The sequence below is a fragment of the Vulpes lagopus genome, chromosome 1 (assembly GCF_018345385.1).
Source record: "Vulpes lagopus strain Blue_001 chromosome 1, ASM1834538v1, whole genome shotgun sequence".
NCBI lineage: Eukaryota > Metazoa > Chordata > Mammalia > Carnivora > Canidae > Vulpes > Vulpes lagopus.
Genome location: NC_054824.1, coordinates 173,406,564 through 173,427,072, shown reverse-complemented (window position 1 = coordinate 173,427,072; position 20,509 = coordinate 173,406,564).

Sequence of the window (20,509 nt, the reverse complement as noted above, 5' to 3'; positions counted from 1 at the left end):
GTAGATTTTTATACACATATTTTAACATTTTTCTGTAGTACGGTTGAAATATTAGCTACATTTCATTATTGGTTTTTCACAAGTTTAATAAGATTCACCATCATTGGATAAAGTTCCTTTTTAGGAGACACAATCCACATATATGGCTCTCCACCCCCTTCTGGGCTGTTATCCATTCGTGTTCTGTTATCCATTCGTATCCATTCGTGTTATCCATTCGTGTTCCACACACCCCAAAAACATCTACGAATTTGGTACTTGACGCAATACATTGAGTCTTGCGTCATCCTGGGCAGTGCTCATGCAGATGATTATTCTGATATGTACCCTCATAGGTCCTTAACTTAATACCATGGCTGTCATCTACACTTCAATCCCTCTGTCATCCTCCAGAACTTCCCTGGCTCTACATCTCAAGTCCCCATTTGTTTTCTGTCCTTTACTGATCTCATCAGGTCTCCAGTCTATATCCCTCCTTTAACTTCTAAACCATCAGCCCCATTCTGGCTTCCCATCCCTCTTTAGAAAGAGCCCATGGTCCCTCATAACACAGTGGTGCACATATCTGTGACTCTCTTAGCCATGCGTTCCTGTGTCACACCTACTCTACAAACTTTTCCACATGGATGAAATTAATCACCTTCTGATTGCTGCAATTTTCTGTTAAAATTGTCCCTAAGTTGTGGATGGATGCCCCTATGAATTCACAACTCTCAACCTCAGCTTTGTCTTCTTGGCCAACCAGAGGCAAATTCGCATGGTTCCTTTGTGACCTTATTGATATCCCTTCAGACACATAACTAAACTTTCCCCTTTTCTTAAGCTCTCTTGCTTAGTTAGGATTCTGACAGAGCCTGGAAAGTAGCTCTCCCAATCTCTACTTTCAACTTCTCTGTCTCTTGCCTGACTCTACTATGTAGGTAATAAAAAGGTAAAACCCTGATTTTTTTTCAGCTTCCCTTATAGCTAGAGGTGTCCAGGTGCTATAGTTTTTTTCCAGCTAAGTAAGGCTAAAGTGTTGGTGCTCTTCTTCTTCTATGCCTTCCTTCCTGGACTGTGAATGTAAAATCTAGGGCTGCAGCAGCCAGGTTATAACCATGACTTAAAAAGTAACATTCAAAGGACAAGGAAGCAGAAATCCAGATGGGCTCTGTGACAATGATGATTTTGTGCAGCCACTGTGCCAGCAAGCCACCTCTGTAGTAGCCTAATCTTTCAAGTTTAGCAGAAAGAGTGGTTTACATTTGTCATGCTTCCTTCCTGTCTTCTTACTGACTTCTCAAACCACAGTACTAAAATTGTTCTTGAAAAGATGACTCCTAACTTCATTTTAAGTTTCCAGTTAACCTAATTGTGTTTCCTGTAGCATTTGCATTATTGAGCAAATCCTCCTCAAAATTCTCTGCCTCTGGCTTCTGATTTTCTTTTTACGTCTAAAACAAATCCTTCTCAATATCTTCTCAATTCCCCACCTTACTTTTCCTACTCCTCCAATTTCCAGTTTTTTCTCTTTCCTAACTGTTCCACAAATGGCGGTGTCCCGAGGCCCCCTCCTTAACTCCCTTATGGTTTTTTTGTTTTTTGTTTTGGTTTTTGTTGTGGGTTTTTTTTAGCCCCTTTATGTTTTTATGATTTATATTCTCCATGATTAATCCTCCAGTCTTTGGTTTAAACACCAGCAATATTCTGGAGACTTCCAAATGTGAATCTCTTATTTTAAATCTCTCTTTAAAGTTATATCCACAGCTCCTTATGATACATCTCAGCTTGAATGTTGTACAGGGGAAGGTCCAGTTAGGAGATAGAAAATACACAAGTGGGTGTTATTCTGCATGTTGGTAAATTGAACACCAATAAAAATAAATTTATTAAAAAAAAAGAAAATACACAAGTAATTTAAATAGAGAACGTTTACTATGAAGAAGTGTTACCTGGTAAAAGGTGTTTAACTACTAAAAGGAACAATAGAAGAAGACTCTAAAAGTATGAAAACAGTAAATACAGAAAGCAACTAGTATCTCTAGGGCTGTGGGAGGGTGAAAATGTAAGAAGTTATGAATTTTGAAGAGCTACCCTCTATGGAAAAACTTGCTAGAGGGCACAGGCTGGAGCTGGTATGAGAGAGTTTCTGAGGCAAACAGGCTTTGGCCTTCTATCTGCTGATTTACTGGCCACCATATTCAAATAAAAGCCAATCGGAAATAGGAAGGGCATTCTTCCTGCTGCCTTGAAGTGTCTCTCCAGGGCTGTCTGTTGCTAAAGCCTAACATCAAATCTGCTGGCAAAGGAGCAGTGTCTACAGGGTCAGGCTCTAGTATACAAGCAGAGAAGGGTGGATGTGGGACTCAGAGATAATAAATAGATAACTGATACAAATGGTCCACTTACATCTCCAAGTAAATCTGCCAAAAAAGAACTAATTACATTTCCCTCTAATTTCTCTCTTACTGAATGGTATCACCATCTGTCCAGTCATACACACTGGAAAACTGTAAGGCATCCTAGAGTCTTTCCTTTTTCTAATTCTCATGTTTAATTAATCACCAAGTCCCACTGATTTTATTTTCTAGATGTTTGTCATTAATAAATATCTATGGAGCACCTATTATGCATTCTAGGCACTGAAGATATACAGGTGCCATTCTAGGCACTGAAGATATACAGAAATGTCCACAACCAGACAAAAACCCCTCCCCACTGAAGCTTATATTCCAGGACTGAAAGGTGGAGTATAGACAAAAAATGAGCAAGCAAACAAGTAATGTGTTATCAGTATATTCGTAGACAGTAGAGCCATAAACAAAACCAAAGAGGGAAATAAAACAGTGTTGGGGTTGCATTTTCTGTAGGGTGCTCGGAAGGTGGTATTTGAGTAAAAATTTGAAGAAGGTAAGGGAAGAAATATTTGGGAGAAGAATAGTCCAGATAAAGGAACCAACAAGGGAAAAAAATCTCCATCAAGAACGTGCCTGATGTGTTCAGAAGTGAGTAGTAGGAAAAGAAGTTATAGAGATCATAGAGTCAGAGAGGGGGACAAAGCTATGTGGCCTCATGGGCCATTGCAAGGGCTTTGGTCTGTGTGATTGAAGACTATCAAATGATTTGAACAAGGGAGTTACATCATCATCTCTAAGTTCTAGCAGAGTCATTTTGGTTCCAAAGTGAGAATAGTCTGAAGGGGAGGTGAGGGGGGACACAGTGAGACCAGTGCGAGGCCTTTGTGAGAATCCAGGCAAGAGATGGTACCGGGTTGGCCGAGGTGGTAGCCATGGAGGGGCGAGCAGTAGTCCCACCCTGAACATACTCTAAAGTCTCTCTGCCATCCCTGCCCACACCACCATTATCTCATTTGCTCTTTATCTCCTGCATTGCCTTAGGATTCAGCTCCTTACTTGTAGCCCCAATTTCTCCTTCTATCTCTTCTTAATGTTGATCTTCACACTGATGTTTGAATAATCTACAATTCTGGAAATGCAATTCTGATTTTTTTTTAACTACTTGATTCCTTGTTTCCAATAGGATAAAGCCCAAATTCTTAGCATGGAACACAAAAGCTTGTCATGCTCTAAATCTTTTCTCTCCCAGCAGTGTGCCATACTCTGGACAACCCAAATTAGTCTCACATCTTCAAGTTGGCCATGATGTCCTTTCTGTCTTTTCACATTCTGTCCCTTCTCTCTAAAATTCTTTAGAATTTAGTTTTGAACACTTCAGTAGTTCAGCAAGTCTTCCCTGGCTCCTCTCCACCTGGGTTCTTTGCCCATCCTCTGATTCTAATTATCCCCCACACACTGTTCTGTTAGACACACATATGCGTACGTGTATACACCCCTTCCGTTTAAAGCCTGTGTTCCTGTCCCCCAACTGAGAGCTCATTGAAAAGAGTGCAATGAGGTTTTCATCTCTATATTCACATTTAAAGTACCTTAACATTGTGGAATAAATAAATTAGTCTAGTAAATGAGAAGTAAGGAAAGACTAATGTGGCTAAGACCGGGCCGCCACTCCTTTTCCAGGCTCTGAAGTCGGCCTTTCTAGGGCTCTTGCACTGACATAGAAAGCAGCAAATTGTGGGGCCATCCTCCTATCTGCTACTGCTCCTGTCTCCAGCAGGCCTTGGAGGAAGAGTGCTGGACAATGTGCCCCTCTTTGCATATTAGGTTCTTCAACAAACAAAAATCACCTAAACTTCTGATTTAATTTGAGTAAGATAAACAAAAATTTCTAGTTGCTTTTTATTGTGGAGATCAATCTAATCTTCCTTGTATGTAATTTAATTCTATTCAAGAGTTATTGATAGATAGGTAGATCAGGATACCAGATGTTTTATAAAGACCCTGGGAAGAGTCTTTAAGCCTTTACAGGGAAGGAGTTAGCACACACATTTTTAGTTATTCCTAAAAAGCTTTGAGTAAGGAGTATACTGTTAGGCATTTTGGTTGGATTTCCCTAAGTGACTATTTCTCTCCTTTACGTGTTAGATTTTTGATTTATGACTTTCCACAGTCACCTGCCTTAGCATTCAGTGTCTTCCAGTGGTATTGGAAACTGCAACTGGGCCATGGTGTGAGAGCATGTGACAGTGCCCCAGGTTCAATTTATAGCTCAATGTGATTGCCCAGCAGACAGCAGGGTTTACAAAGGGAGTCTATGCATGAGGCTAAGCCACATGTTCTTCCAGGAGGAATACCCGAGACAGGGATGAAACTGGATTGGGATGAGAAATTTGATTTGATCGTGCCAGCTTCTTATGATGTGCTTTGTTTCTATTTAAACTGACTTTCCAATGGCTCAGAGTTGCAAGGCTGTGGTTGCTCTGAAATAGTTTCTTCTGAATAGTTTAAATATTCTTCTGAAATAGTTTAAATTTTGATACAAGAAATACAAAAAAGAATCAAATATTGAAAGTGCTAGAAGGCTTATGAAATATAGCAATCCTTCTCCTTAGCTCCTCACCTCTGGTCTACTCTTCAAAGGCAAATTCCTTGCAGAATTTTAATAGCTAATATTTTAAGTTATTCCTTTTAATAGCTTCCTCTTGCATTTATCTTCATATTTTTTTACACTATCTCTTGATTTGCCAATTTTAGACATTTTTAAATGATCTTTGACTAGGGAAGGTTAGAATTTAGTCCAGCCAGCCAGCTTCCCCACCCTCTACATACAGCATCGTCTTCTGACTCCATCTCTCCAATATAGTCATATCACAACTTGGGGTAATCAAGGTTCAGAGTTTAAATTTCTATGACTATACAAAAATTTTTCACTGCTGAACCAAGTAGTATACTATAATTCCATTTCTTCACTTGAATAAACATTTGTTTTCCTAGAGTTAATCATTGCCTCATTTTCAAGTTTTTCTTTGCACCTATTGCTGAATATTTTCATAATCTTCCACAGCCTCCCAGTGCAATTTTCCATGTTTCAAGGGAGTCAGGTCTTTAATCAGATTCTTGTTTTCCCTTGAAGATGTCCCTGTTGGAGACGTTCAACTTTCTGCTTCAGTCTGCTTCATAGTTTGTATCCTGGGATTTATCTTTGAGTGTCTTTGTTGGATTCCCTGATTCCTATATCTTGTGTCTTTTCCTTTCTTGATCCTTTTCCTCCACTTATTTCAGCAAAGCCCCATCCTTCAGTGGTTTTTGAGAAATGTGCATGGGAAACAAATTTATGAGATGTTGCATGTGTGAACATGTATGTACCCTACCTTCATATCTAATTTATAATGATTTGGGGAAGAATTTAGGATTTAAAATGATTGTCCCTCAAATATTTGAAGAATTTATTTCATTGCTTTCTTCAAATATTGTCAACAACTGGTCATTCTTTGTCTGATTTTTTATATGTGATTTATTTTTTCCTCTCCGGAAGCTTTTATGATTTCATTATTTCACATTTCAAAATGATGTGCTAAGCTTAGCGTTGGGCCTGTTTTTATTCAATGAGCTAAATAGTGGGTGGATCTTTTAAATCTGGAGGCTTCTGTATTGAGTTAAATGAAAATTTCTGGTAGTCTTTCTTTGACAATCCCTCCCCACTCTTTTATTGTTTTCTCTCTGGAATTTCCATTAGCAGAGTTTTAGACCTCTTGAATTCATCTTCTAATTACCCTATCCCTTCTGCTTTTGTACAGCATTTAGTCCTCTTAATTCATTCTATGAGATCCCTTGGCTTTATCTTCAAGCTAGTCCACTGAGTTATTTATTTTAGCTGTTGTATTTTTAATTTCCAAGAATGTTCCTTTCTTTTGTGATTGTTCTTTTTCAATCTCTAACTTATTCTGGGTTGGGGAAAGGAAATGGTCCAACTGTTCCTTAGACAATCTTCAACCACTTTCTGAATTTTCACCGCAACACTTCACCACTGCCTTGTGTTGTACATGATGGTTATGAATCCTAAGCCTTTCCCAGGCTCTCTGTGGGTGAAGAGCATTGTTTATCATTAGGGTTACAAGTCTATGGGCACTCATATTTCACCCTCTTCCACCCTCAGCTATTTGCCTCTCCTCTCTATTTACTTTTGGTTTTCATTTATTGTGGTTTAGCTGTCTCCTGGTTTTACCAAAGATGAAGTTTGTGTTTTGATTCTTACTACTTTATGCTATTTTCAGATAATTTCTCAGAGAAGGAGGGGATGGAAATATTTATTTTGCCATCATAAAACCAAAAATCCTTGGAATATATCTTAAAGGATAATACAGTTTTTCACCCAACAAATATCAGACTGAGGAAACTGCCCGGGACTCTGTTTGCTTGTAGAGTCTAATGCAGAACTATAACTCTCTCTTTATATTTATTTATGTGTAGCTTGATATTTACTTATGTAACAAGGGAAAATTGTAACATCACAGGTTGCCTTAACTTGAGGGATGAAAGTGAAGCTTTATTAAATCAAGATATCTGCTTATCTGAATCTACACATTTTGGCAAAATTGGATAAGCCTTGCTCTCATTCTGTACCTAAGCTTAGGCTTCTGACCAGGTATTTTCCATAGCAAGAGACTAATAATTTGACCCTGGACAAGTGACACTGACAACTTCTTTGTTTACTCACAATTGTCTCGTGTTAATTGCAATTTAAGGTTTTTCTTTCTTTTCTTTTTCTTTCTTTCTTTCTTTCTTTCTTTCTTTCTTTCTTTCTTTCTTTCTTTCTTTCTTTTCTTTCTTTCTTTCTTTTCTTTCATACAGGCACACCACTCATCACCGCTTGTCTATGTGGGAAACCATGTCTCCATAGGTCATAGCACAGATGTTATGCAATACCAGGTAGTGGGATGCTATAATTCTTTCCCAATGTGATGCATATTTGAAAATCTATAGCTTCATTTAACTTTGAACTCCTTTAATGTTTGGTAAATTCCCCACCTTATAGTGGGTTTGTATCCCAAAGATTAAAGTCATATACTGGTCTTTCCATTTTCCCTTGTGGACAAAGCACAAGTATGAGAACTAGCCTCCATCAGTGAAACTCATTATGAAATATTTTAATTCAGAAACTAATAGCATCCAGAAGGAAGTATTGGGGCCTGTAGCTTGGTGAGGGAGGAAACAGGGGCAGTCATTTCCCAGGAGCAGCAGAATGGACATCCAGCATCATTGGTGTAAATTGTGGGGTCTCTGCCCAGTGGTGTCTGACTGTGGCAGATTTATGACATAATGGGGACATCATGGCAGGAAGCATAGCCTTTATTTATTTATTTTTTTAAGGAAGCATAGCCTTTAAATTCAGTTTTCTGACTTGCCTGGGATACTTTAGAATTTTTTTTTTTAATTTGCTTTTTTGATAAACTAGCCATAATGAGTTCTATTGGTGCATCTTCCAGATTTGCTCATGAGAGAGAGAGAGTGTGACACCCTCTCTCACCCATGCTGTTTCTTTTGTCCCTGATATCTAGTTTGAGCCTGGATTTTGTTCATCTTGTTACTTTCCCAGCTTGGCATTGGCTCTATATCATGTGAGGAAGTTCTTTTGGTTGATGTTGAAGTTCTGGTGCCAAGAAGCCAAAAATGTCTTTTCGGAAACCATTTTTTTAAAAAAAGACAGGAGGATGGATAGAGGGAGAGAGAGAATCTCTAACAGACTACTTGCTGAGCATGGAGCCTGCCACGGGGCTTGACCCCAACACCCTGAGATTAGGACCCGAGCCAAAATCAAGAGTTGGACACTTAACCAACAGAGCCACCCAGGTGCCCCATTCAGAAACTATTTCTAAGTAGTCTTAAGCAGGGCACATGAAGTGTGGATCAGACTGGGTTAGATTTTGGAACTTGTAGGGGGTAGGGATGAAAAAGGAGTGGAGGGATGGATGAGCTGTAGGTGACTTATGTTCTCCCCAACTATGCAGCATTATCTGGAAGACCTAGTGACTCTCTGCTATTCCTCATATTAGAATTCTTCAATAAAATGCAGTGGGATCCACGGCTGAGTAAGGTAATACTTTGCCATGAATTCTTATGAGAAAACTTATTTTAACGTATATTTTCAGTTCCTTTTTGTTCAGACACATCCTTTATGTTTTCTGAAGAGTGACAAAATACTGACTAATGGACAGTTTCTTGCTGCTTCATAAATGCAGTTCAGGAGGTGAAGGTGGTCCTCTAGTCTCAAAATAGATGGCTAGTCTGAAGGAATTGCAACCTTCGGCTTGTGCCCTTAGGAGATACAAACTACTTGAATATTTTAGTCCAGCCAGTGGCTCAACTCTGACAGCAAAACATTGTCTCTGCTGTGGAAATGGAGCCATTGCCTGTGATTCCCACCTTTTGCTCTGCGGTTCTGAACCTTGGGGAAAGTCCCTCATGTATTTTGCTCCTTGCAATTCCTTGGGGGTAGCCAGTCAAAACTGATTATAAGGGGTATGTATTTTCTTCAGTTTTCTATAACCCACAGTGAAAGTATTTGAACACAGCAACTCAGGAATGCAGTGAACATTACAGATGACTCTTTGGATCCCATTTATGGCTTATTTTAAAACCAGTGGTCACTAAAATTTTCTGATTGCTTCTTAAACATGTTTCTTCAATATATGTATAGTATTATTATGTAAACTACATACATATGTTTTTACAATGCAGTTTAAATATTCATAAATATATATACGTAATGTATACAAAAAGAGTAAAAGATTACATTAAAATTAATGTAAATAGGAACTTTAGTGTTTTCTTCTTCCACCCTGATGGATTGTCTTGTGTGTCACTTAGGACCTACGCATCCAGGTTTGGGGATGACTATGCTTCTCTATGTGTGGATGGGGAAAAGAGGAAATGAAAGGTCTGAGCATTCTTTGAGGCAGCACCCTACTTTCAAAAAGGTGACTGGTTTGGCTATGCTTCATTCAACAAAGATATGCTTTCTGACCCTGTACTTGCCATACTATTCATGTCTCTCCTGGGTTCCTCCTCTTACAGGGGAAGCAGAGTAGCTGAATGGAAAGAGAATTGGTGAGGCTTTGGACTGCTGAAATTACAGATTTACCATTAATTAACCTGGAGACTTTGTGCAAGTAACCTGATCTATTTTAGCCTTGGTTTTCTGTGATGAAGAGGGCTCAAGCCAGAAGGATCTGGGATGTGGATGAAACACATTCTTTTCCTGAAAGTGTAAAGTACTGTCAGATCTATGATGGGAAGCTGGTGCATAAAGAGAGATCAAGGTATTCCTTGGTTGGGAGGGAGGTAGTGTTGGAACTAGAAGACTCCACAGATTTGGAGATTTCTATAAGTGGTGCTCCTGTGTAATCATTATATCAATGCCAGAATATCATCTACAACATTCCTGACACAGGGTCATCTAACTTCCAGCTCTTGCTATTGAAAACTCATTTGTTTTGGAAAGTAGAACATTCATTCAGTTAAGAAAGATTTGAATTGGGACTACATACTTAATGCTTGAAAACCATTAAATAATACACAAATGTAGCATAAAATAATTTATACTTACAGGTGTACATTACAGCCCTTTAAAACATTTGATGATAACTACTATACTCCTCTTAGACTCTTTGATTTTAAGATGTAGATGTTTGATTTTTTTTAAAAGATTTATTTATTTTGAGGGGGTGGGGAGCAGGAGAGGGAGAGAGAGAATCCCAAGCAGACTCTGTTGAGCATGGAGCCCAATGTAAGGCTTGATCTCAGGACTCTGAGATCATGACCTGAGCCATAATCAAGAGTTGACCGCTCAACCCACTGAGCCACTCAGGTGCCCAGATGCTTGACTATTTAATAAGTCCTCACATGCAATGATTTCCAGGTTCCTTATCATTCTCTGCTATTCTCTGCATGCTCTGAATATCGTTTGAGGGTTCCTGGTTCTCAGAATGAGACTCTCAGAGTTAGTTTTCTGAACAGACACCCATCACTGCGCAGCACTGCCTCACTTTGGAAAGCACCCATTCATGCTCCTCAATCACCCACTTGAAGTAGTCTATCTGAAAGCAATCAGGGCTTCAGGCCTTTTGGATGGAATCCCAATTCTTCACTTGTTCCTAGATAGCTGGCTTGAAGACTGAAACCATACTAGTGGATGTATTTTTGGATTTTATTCCCATGGTGTCTTTCTGCTTGGCTGAGACCTCTAAAAGCCAGATCTGGTCAGTTGTCTTGGATATGAAAACTCTGTCATTCAGTTTGCCCTGATACCCTGAATTCTGACCTCATCTTAGCCCTCAGGACACCCAAGAACATTTTGGTCTGTGTGCCCAAATCTCAGGCCAAATTTTTTTAGAATTGCTTGTCTTATGGTTATCTCAAGCCTGAAACAGGCTCTCCTTCCCACTATCTCCTCCTCTAAATGGCTGCACAGTTTATTTCACCTTTAAAATATACAAGCTGGAATTGTCAGTTTCCCTTATATGTACATATCTTGTTAGTTCAGCTGGAGGATACATATTCTATAGGAAGGAACTAGAGATTTTTAGATCTTGATGTTCAGTACAATACCTAGTGTAAATCCTTGCACATATCACATGCTTACAAGTATTTGTTGAGCTAAAACAATGGTAAGGTATTACTTCTACCTTAAGGTATTTTGGATAATTATTTGACTTGTTGCATATATTGCTATACTTATACCTTGAAGAATTGTATGTTTCCTCTTTGTTGACTTTGTAAGTTATAACAGATAAGGTATCCCTTTTAGATTTGGCTGTCAGGAAAATTATACTTAAGTTCACTTACTCTGTTGGCTCCCTGCTCTATCCTAATTTCCCATTTATGTTTCTATAAGATTTTTATTTTATGCTCCATTCTCTTATTTTTTTAAATCCTTTTTTTGAGGAGGAAGGATATTATGAATACACTTGTATAAGGCTATTTTTAATAGAAATCAAATTGTTTTTATTTATTTTCCATTTTGACATTCAGAAAGTATTAAAAGAACTGAACTGAAGAAGATGGGAGAGGCAGAGAAGGTCTAGATGCCTACCCACAGAAATATTCATCATTTTTACAGAACAAACTGATTGTAATGCTTTTTTTATAATGCTTTTTTTTTTTTTTTTTTGGTAAAGCAATGTAATCTAGGGTGAAGTGAATAACTGGAACTGCAAATGGAAAAGAGACTAAAAGATTCATGTATTTCAAATAATACTACCAATTTCTCTGAATAGAGCCATCTGGACAAAGTCCATGTTAATATATGAAAGAAGGACAAGTAATTTCCTTGGAGTATGCCTGCATGAAATATCTTCCAAATAGAGAAAATATGAATTTGGGGAACGATGGAGATATACTGAAACTTAAATCAATGTTAAATGACTCTAAGGGACATGGAGTAACTATAAAATAATCAAAAGTTTTGTGAGCTGTTTTTAAAATTGTTCTTATTTATTTTGGAGTCTTATCTCCATACTACTGTGATGCTGTGACAAGATGACAATGGCAAGTTTCCTATAATCAGTGGTAGAAAGGAGAATATATTCCTTATCCAGGTTTCACAGGAACTTACTATATACTACTTATTTTGGCACTTTAGTCTTACATTGTTCTCTAATTGACTCAATGACATATTTAAATACAGGAGACACAAATGAGGAAGAGCCAGTAACTGACCATCCAGAGATTACCATATAATAGAGGAATTCATAATCTTGAACTAATCTAATTATATGAATTGTACTGATCTTGTCTATTCCAGTATATGATATGTGGCCCAAGAGAAGTATACTCATGATCTATTACCCATCATCATAGATCTCAGGAGGTCAAGCACTTTGGTTGCCATTGCAGTCTTGATACCCATTGCAATTAGGTCCATCTTGCCTCTGACAGTTATGTGCTCCCATTTTCACTCTGCATTCCAGGATCCCACCAACTCCATCGACATAAGGAATCCAAATCCATATAGCATCCGCACCATCATCTCCAAATTACAGAAGACATCTAGAACAGAATTTCTCAAAGATGGTACTGCCCTTTTCATATGATTACAGTAACTATCTTTCTGAAAAGAATGTCCTAAAAGGCCCTGACCTGGAATAGATTTAATGGAGGTTCTTGAACCATATACAATAAATCCATTTTATCATTTCTACCTCCTTGAGCTTTGTACTCTCTTCTTCAATACTATGACAAAGATGTCCTACCACTCCTATTTCATTTAATGTAGGCCATAATCAAGTGTGCACTTCAAAGAACTTCCCTATCAAATCATACTCATCCATGTGTTCTTGCCAAAGTATTGAATCTTGAGTCAAGGGTTAGTGCCTTCTTGTTAGCAAATTCTCTCCTCTCTAGTCCTAAATTCTGTGCCCCCAATCACAATCTGCATTGTTACAACTGATTTCTACACATTTCCCTAGTTTCTACCAGGAAATATTTGTAGGTTCTGCAATTCCTTTGATGTACTGGCTATTTTTTAGGGGGAGCTTATACTTCTCTTCTCAAGCTGTGTTAAGACCTCACTCAGCTTGTATTCAGGAGGCAAGGAGGAAGAGGTAACTTTTGCAGAGAACCAGACAAATTTCTACTGTCATGCTGTTTTGCTTATTTCCTAATAAAAAGTTCACTCACGTAATATATACTCACAGCATGCTTATATTTTATACCAAACTGTAAAAATATCAACTTGGTAATATTTCAGATATATACTTTTGGCCATGAAGAAATTTTTTGCAATGGTAATTGCGGAAAACTGATCACAAAACAAATCATTCTTAAATAATCTCTCCCCAAATATTCAAGTAATGATTGTTTAGTAGAAGAATATACTTTAAAAGCACATTTATATAATCACTTTTCCTGGTCTTTCAGTGCAATTTTATTCAGAGAGTATATTCCTATTGATCAAACAGAAGAAGACAAAGATCCTCATTTGGGAAGGTTTTCAGCTGTGTTTCCTTCCAGGGAGATCCTAACACAAGGAATTAAATAAAAGTGGACTTGTTTGGGACCTGTGTCCCTAGGAAACCCCGACTGCAAGTGAGACTAGAAAGGGAAAGATGACAATTCAGAGTACATTAATGAGCAGTAACCCCAGTGGGCAATTGGCACCTATCCCCTGTGGGATCTCTGGAGGATGGTGTGCATATGGAATCCCTCAGAATGATCTCACTTATGGAGCAAGGAAGCTGAGGCACTATCCTCCAACTTGCAACTGTCACTGAAGGCTGCCCCTTAGGACATTCACTCTGTAGCACTTTAGGCCACCCCAGATCACCTTCAAAATGCCCTCACATGGAGACTTACAGATTCTTGCAGTTGGGCAACTTTGGCCTATATAACAACGAGTACCAGGGGATGTGAGCAGGATCTCAACTCAATAAAGTTCAGTTGGACCAGTACATGATTCCCACATTGTTTAGCATTTGGCTCTCAAAATCACAATTTAATGATATCTGTTACTCTTTTATCAATGGAGAGCTGAGAAGTGAATAGAAGGATCATTTAATACTGATATACAAAGCCTTCCCCCAACAGACTATAAGTTCCATGAGAGAAAGGAATTTGTTTCCTTTGATCACTGTGATAGCCATATTTTTTATATTAATGTCCACTTTCCAAAATTACTGAAATGGAACATTTCTTTCTTTTTTTTTTAGTTTTAAAATTACGGGTTTTTTTGTTTGTTTGCTTTCTTAAAGAGAGACAGAGGGTAGGGAAGGGCAGAGGGAGAGGGTGAGAGAGAATCTTAAGCAGATTCCATGCCCTGGAACTTGATCTCACGACCCTGAGATCATGACCTGAGTTGAGTTGGACACTTAACCAACTGAGCTACCCAGGCACTCCTGGTTTAATTTTTTAAATAAATACTTTCTACAAAGCATTTAGCAGTTAACCAGGGCCTGGCAAAAAGTAAGCACCTGGTAAATGTTAGTAGAATGAAGAAATGAGCCGGAGAAAGTCATTTTTAGTCCTGCTATATATGTTTTAATTAATTCTAATATTTACCTATTACAAACATTATTATATTAAAGTTTAATGGGATCAGGAGTACCTGATCCACTGATAAATACTAGAAGATAAAATTCTTTTGTAAATGATACATGAGTCTATTTAATCTGCATATACTTTCTATTAATTCTAGCTTTTTTAGAATGTCAGATTATCCAGTTTAAGTCTATATTAAAGGAATATTTTGACTTTTGAAATGCACTCACACACACAACTAGCCATTCTCCTTTATTCTCTTCCTAGAGGTGTAGAAGATTCTCTTGAGTTCAGAAAAATTTATATTTGGCACTGGACTGTATTAAATAATTTACTCTTGCAAAACTTTTTCTTAAATTATTTCCCCTTAGATTCTTGAAATTGGTTGTATGTACTGAACATTTATCAGTTGAAAGTGGAGGGGAGTCTAATACAGAAAAATTTGGAGAGAGAGGAGAAACCAACTTGGAATTAAACATGGACTTCACATGATCCACATAATAGAGAATTGGGTCTATATTTTCTCTGTCATGTACCCATTTTTAGAGCATTCAATATCTTCTTCATTTTAATTCTTTTTTCCCCCTTTGACCAAGACTATATCTGTCTGCATACAGTTTTATTGGTGTGTGACCTGCCTGATTCCTCTGATTTGTTATAAGTAGGAAAGTGATGAAGCTAATTGGATGTCAGCCACCCTATTGGAAAAGGGTTCTCTGCAGGATAAGGGTACATAGATTTTTCTCTACTCTTTTGCTCCCCAAGTATCTAAAAATAAATAGCAGATTTAACAGTGGCATCTTGATCTCAAGATTATCTCCAGTTAGAAATTAGCTACATTTCATAACATTTCAAATATTAATAAATAACATTTCTGTGGTTGTATTATGCAAAATATATATTTAGCTTTATAATAAATTATTATGTGAAAAATAACTATCCATTCAGCTCAGGATGAATCTAGGTTTTATGGCCCAAAGATTATGATTTTGAGAGCCCTCCCCTGCCCCTCAAAAGAATACACTATTATAAACACAAAGCTAGGTACAAAATTGAATATTTATTTAGAATGAGAAATGACAACATATTACAAATTTATCAAAACTAAAAAATCCTACCTAATCACAAAACCTGGAAAAATAACATAATCTATTATTATTAACTACTTGATGCACGTGTATAATATTTTTTCCTACATTTTTGGCTGCCTACTTTTGAAAGTCTCTTCTCACTACTCCTACATAATTTAATTTTTTGTAGAGAATAGAAAGATAATTTAGTCGTTCTAAGTATGCTCAGGTAAAGGATATTTTTATTATTGATAATTTTAAAATTTTGCCTTCAGTTGCCTAACTTGTTACAGTAATGCTCTGTAATTGTTGAGATTGATATCACGTTGGGAAAACTTTTCTCAAGTTTCTTTCAGAACTATATTGCAGTATTGCAGGACTTCCTTTAGCTGTGCCTCATGTCCTGCCCACCCTCAATTGTTACTCATCTCCCCTTAGATATATGGTTGATTTTTTCATTATAGTCTCTCTGTTTACCTAACTTTTCTTCCATCTTTAATACGTCTTTTTTGTTGTTGTTAAATTTTTAATCTTCTCTTCCAATTTGGCTTCCTATTCATGTTATTTTCAGCTTTGTTCTGAAATCTGACTTTTAAGTTTTATTTTATTTTTTTATTTTTAAAAAAGATTTTATTTATTTATTCATGAGAGACACAGAGAGAGAGAGAGAGAGGCAGACACAGGCAGAAAGAGAAGCTGGCTCCATGCAGGAGCCTGACATGGGACTCGATCCTGGGTCCCCGGGATCACACCCTGGGCTGAAGGCACTAAACTGCTGAGCCACCTGGGCTTCCCCTGACTTAAGTTTTAATTTTTTTTCTTAAAAAGACACATTTGGAATTAAGGTGATGCTGGCCTCATAAAACAGGTTTGGAAGTATTCCATCCCTTTCTGTCCTTTGGGACAGGTTTAGTAGAATAGGTATTATTTCTTCTTTCAATGTTTATAGAGGAAACGAGAGAAAATGAGTGGGAAAAATCAGAGAGGGTGACAAAACATGAGAGACTCCTAACTCTGGGAAATGAACAAGGGGTAGTGGAAGGGGAGGTGGGCGGGGAGATGGGGTGACTGGGTGATGGGCACTGAGGGGGGCACTTGACAGGTGAGCACTGGGTGTTATACTAAATGTTGGCAAATCGAACTCCAATAAAAAATAATTGATAAAAAAAGACACATTTATTCAGTGTCATGATCAAACTATTACATTTAGCAATCAATAACATGGGTGCAAAAAAATAACAATTTACATTAAACCTTTTTGCTGGAATGCTTTATACTGCCACAGAACAGAAACTAAAATAACCTGTTATATAATTAGTCACAAATGCAGTCCTTGACTTTTTTGCCCATACACATGAGTATTGTCTAAAACATGTCTTCTTTGTAGCAGCTCGGCCCAGCCACCGCTGTGCTTGGCTGAGTTCACAAATCTGTTGTAACCTGTAGCTTCCCTTTCACGTCTCTGGCTCTCCTCTCCTGCTAAGCTTTGTTTCCTGGCAGTAATAAAAGCCTCCTGCCATTGCCATAGCTGCTGCTGCTGCAGGAACGGCCATAGACACCTTGGTTTGGTGGTTTGGCAAAGTACTAGCCTCCACCACCAGAGAGGCCAGAGCTCCTGCCCTCAAAGTCACCTCCTTTCATGGGTCCAACATCCAAGATTGACTGTTGTAATTGCCAAAATCATTATAGTTTCTCCCATCTCTGAAGTTGCTTCCATCGTTACCAAATCCATTATAGCCATCCCACTGCCACACCGTATCCACCACCACCTCGACTGCCACCAAAGCCACCTCACCCACTGAAGTTCCTTCCACGAACAAAGTTGGCATTCCCACCAAAAAATCACCTCCACCACCACCGAAGTTTCCAGAACCACTTCAACCTCTTTGGCAGGATGAAGCACTAGCCATCTCCTGCTTAGGCTTTCCTTACCTCACAGTTATGGCCATTCACAATGTGGGATTTCTGAGTGATAATCTTGTCTACAGTCATGGTCATCAAATGTTACAGAAGCAAAGCCTCTCTTTTTGTCACTGCCTGGGCCAGTCATGATCTCAATCACTCCAACTTTCCCATACTGTTCAAAATAATCTCTTAGATGATGCTCTTCAATGTCTTCTTTCATGTCACCAACAAAACCCTTTTTCACAGTTAAGTGGGCCCAGGGCTTTGAGAATCTTCTCTGGAGACAGGGGCCCTCTCTGGTTCTACAACTCTTCAATCCACCTTATGTGGCCTTGCATTCATGGCTGCATCTGTCTCCTCCACAGCGGCATAGGTGACAAGCTCAAAGCCTCTGGATCCCTCATTACCACACCGTCCAGAAGCATTCTCCATTGTTCAAAGTGGCTCCTCAGACTTTCATCAGTTGCTTCAAAGCTCTAATCTCCAATGAGGAGCTTCTGCACCTGTTCAGGCTCTTTGAAAGACTCTAACTTAGACATGATGGCGGTGGGAGGGGAGACTTTAACCATGCTTACTCGGTGGCATCCATGGGTGGAAAGGCTTAAGTTTTAACTTCAATTATTAAAGTTTTTATTTCTAGAAGTTCTTTTTCAAATTTGCTTAGTAATTTTTAAATTCCTTATTCCTTGGTTGTATTATCAGTTCCCTTTTTATTTCTTTAAACCAAGGGATGCCTGGGTGGCTCATTGGTTGAGCATCTGACTTTGGCTCAGGGTGTGATCCCGGGGTCCTGGGATTGGGTCCACCATCATGCTCCCTGCTTCTCCCTCTGCCTATGTCTCTGCCTCTCTGTCTGTGTCTCTCATGAATAAATAAATAAAATCTTTAAAAAACCCCAAAATATTGATCATTATTTGGTATTCTGTTCTTGTCATCCTGATACCTGAATACTTTGCAGAACCATTCTGTTCACTATTGATTTTGTTGTTTCCTTTGTGGTGCCATATCACCCATATGTTTTAGTTTTGACTGTGAGCTCGAATTTTCTGGAACCTGATCGAGGGTTATATTTTAAGGCCTCCGTTGAAGGTGCAAAGATTCAGAGAAGTTTTGGGTGCTTCTGCTTAGTCATTAGAAACTCAAGACTACCTTAAGGTTAATTCTCAGCTCAAGGTTTGTTCCTTTTATTTTTACTTTCTTTTAAATCTCACTGGTATTATGAGTTTGAATAGCAGCTCCTGTTTCTGAATTCTTAGGGGGGAATTTCCCCCTTGACAGCATTAGAGTTAGGACAAGTATGTTCCCGTGAAATCCCCTGCAGCAAGTGCACTTCTTTATAGTTCTTTCTCACGTTGAGGGTGAATCCCATTGACATCCTATATTGTAGGGGTCCTTATTTGACTCCTCATCTTAAGTTGGCCCTGGACTCTGTCTTCTTTGCCTCATACTCAAGGCCATCGAAACTCAAGCTCAAGTTCACCAGGGCTCAGTCGATACCCTCTAGGTGAAATGAGTCAGTGCTTTGCTTACCATTCTCAATCCACCCTTTCGCTGTTTTTGTTTTTTTAACCTCTGAGCATTGTTTACTTCCTTTCCAGAATAGCAATACTTTAAAAATGATGTTTAAAAATTTCCAGTGTATTTATTGCTCTCAGCAAGAGAGTTTTTCAGGCTATCTACTTCCAGGACTGTGAAAACAGCAATCTCTCTATCTTTATGTCTAAAATAGGAAACCTGTGGAAATAGGAGGGATTTTGAATTCCCACAGCCCTATGTTTGGATTCCAATTCCACCAGTTACTTTACATAGCTTTGCAGTAATCACAGTTCCTCTAAATTTGTTTCCTCAACTTTGAACTAGAGATAGTAATATTACCTACTCCACCTGATATTGCAATTATTACTGATAATGTGAAGCTCAGTGTCTAATATATTGAAAATATCCAATAAATGGTAGCTATCATCATCATCATCCTAATATTACCATATATGTAATTTCTTATGATACTTACTATTTAACATCTTACTCTGTGTGTAAAATAGAAAACATTTAAACGTTTTATTGTTAATATATATCTAATTTACATACTTTATAAAATATAATGTATGTAATCTTTATATAGGCATGAATATATAAATATACACACATATATATAAATTTATTTTTTATCTTAATTTTTTTGGTTTATGACATATAATCATAGACAAATAAATTAAATCTATATAACCACACTTCCCCAAATATTCCACTGCTGTTGCCCTGGCCAAAACCATCATCATCCCTCACTATGTTATCACTACAGTCCCTTAACCAGTCTTTCTATACCCAGTCTTGATCACATTCAATCCACTTTACATACCCCAATGAGAATTACCCTGCTGGAATGTAAGCTTGTTCATATGATTCCCCCATGGTTAATGGTTTTCATTGCTCTTGAGATAACATTAAATTCCTTTTGTGACTGACGAGGCTCTTTGAGATCTGCCCCCAATCCTCCTCTTCAGTCTCACCTGGCGCCCTGTTTCACATTTGATGCTTCAACCACAATGAAATTCTTCTAGTCCTCAGGCTTCCTTTTGCTTCCAGGCCTTGGCACAAGGTTTATTCCTCTTGTCTGGAATATTCTTTCTCCTCATTCCCCTTTCCATGGATAATTCCTATTCATTCTATACATATCCTATTTAAGGCTCCATTCTCCAAGAGGCATTCCCTGAATTCTTGTCCACTAAGTTAAAATTGGCTGCTCCTGTTTCCTATTTCCGCAAAACTCAATTCTTTCCATCCCATGACGTGTAAGCTTAATGGGAGCAGAGCCATATCTATTTTGCAGAACACCAACACCTGCACAGAGCCCACCATAATATCTCAGTATCTCAAAATACATGAAGGACTGAAGCAAAAATCATCCATAATCTTTGCCTCCAGCCTCATTTCCCACACTTTGCACCTCCTGCTGTTCTCCCAAACTAAACATATTTTAGTTCCTCAGTGGTGTGAGGTGCTCTTTCTCTCCAGGTTTGGCACCTGGTGTTCCCTCAGAGCAACACTCTTCTTCTTCCTTTGTATCTTGGTAAGTCCTCCTCATCCTTCAGAGACCTGCTTACATGCCCCAGCTCCTTTGGGATGCCTTTTTCACTCCCTGCTGCTATTAAATTAGATGTTACA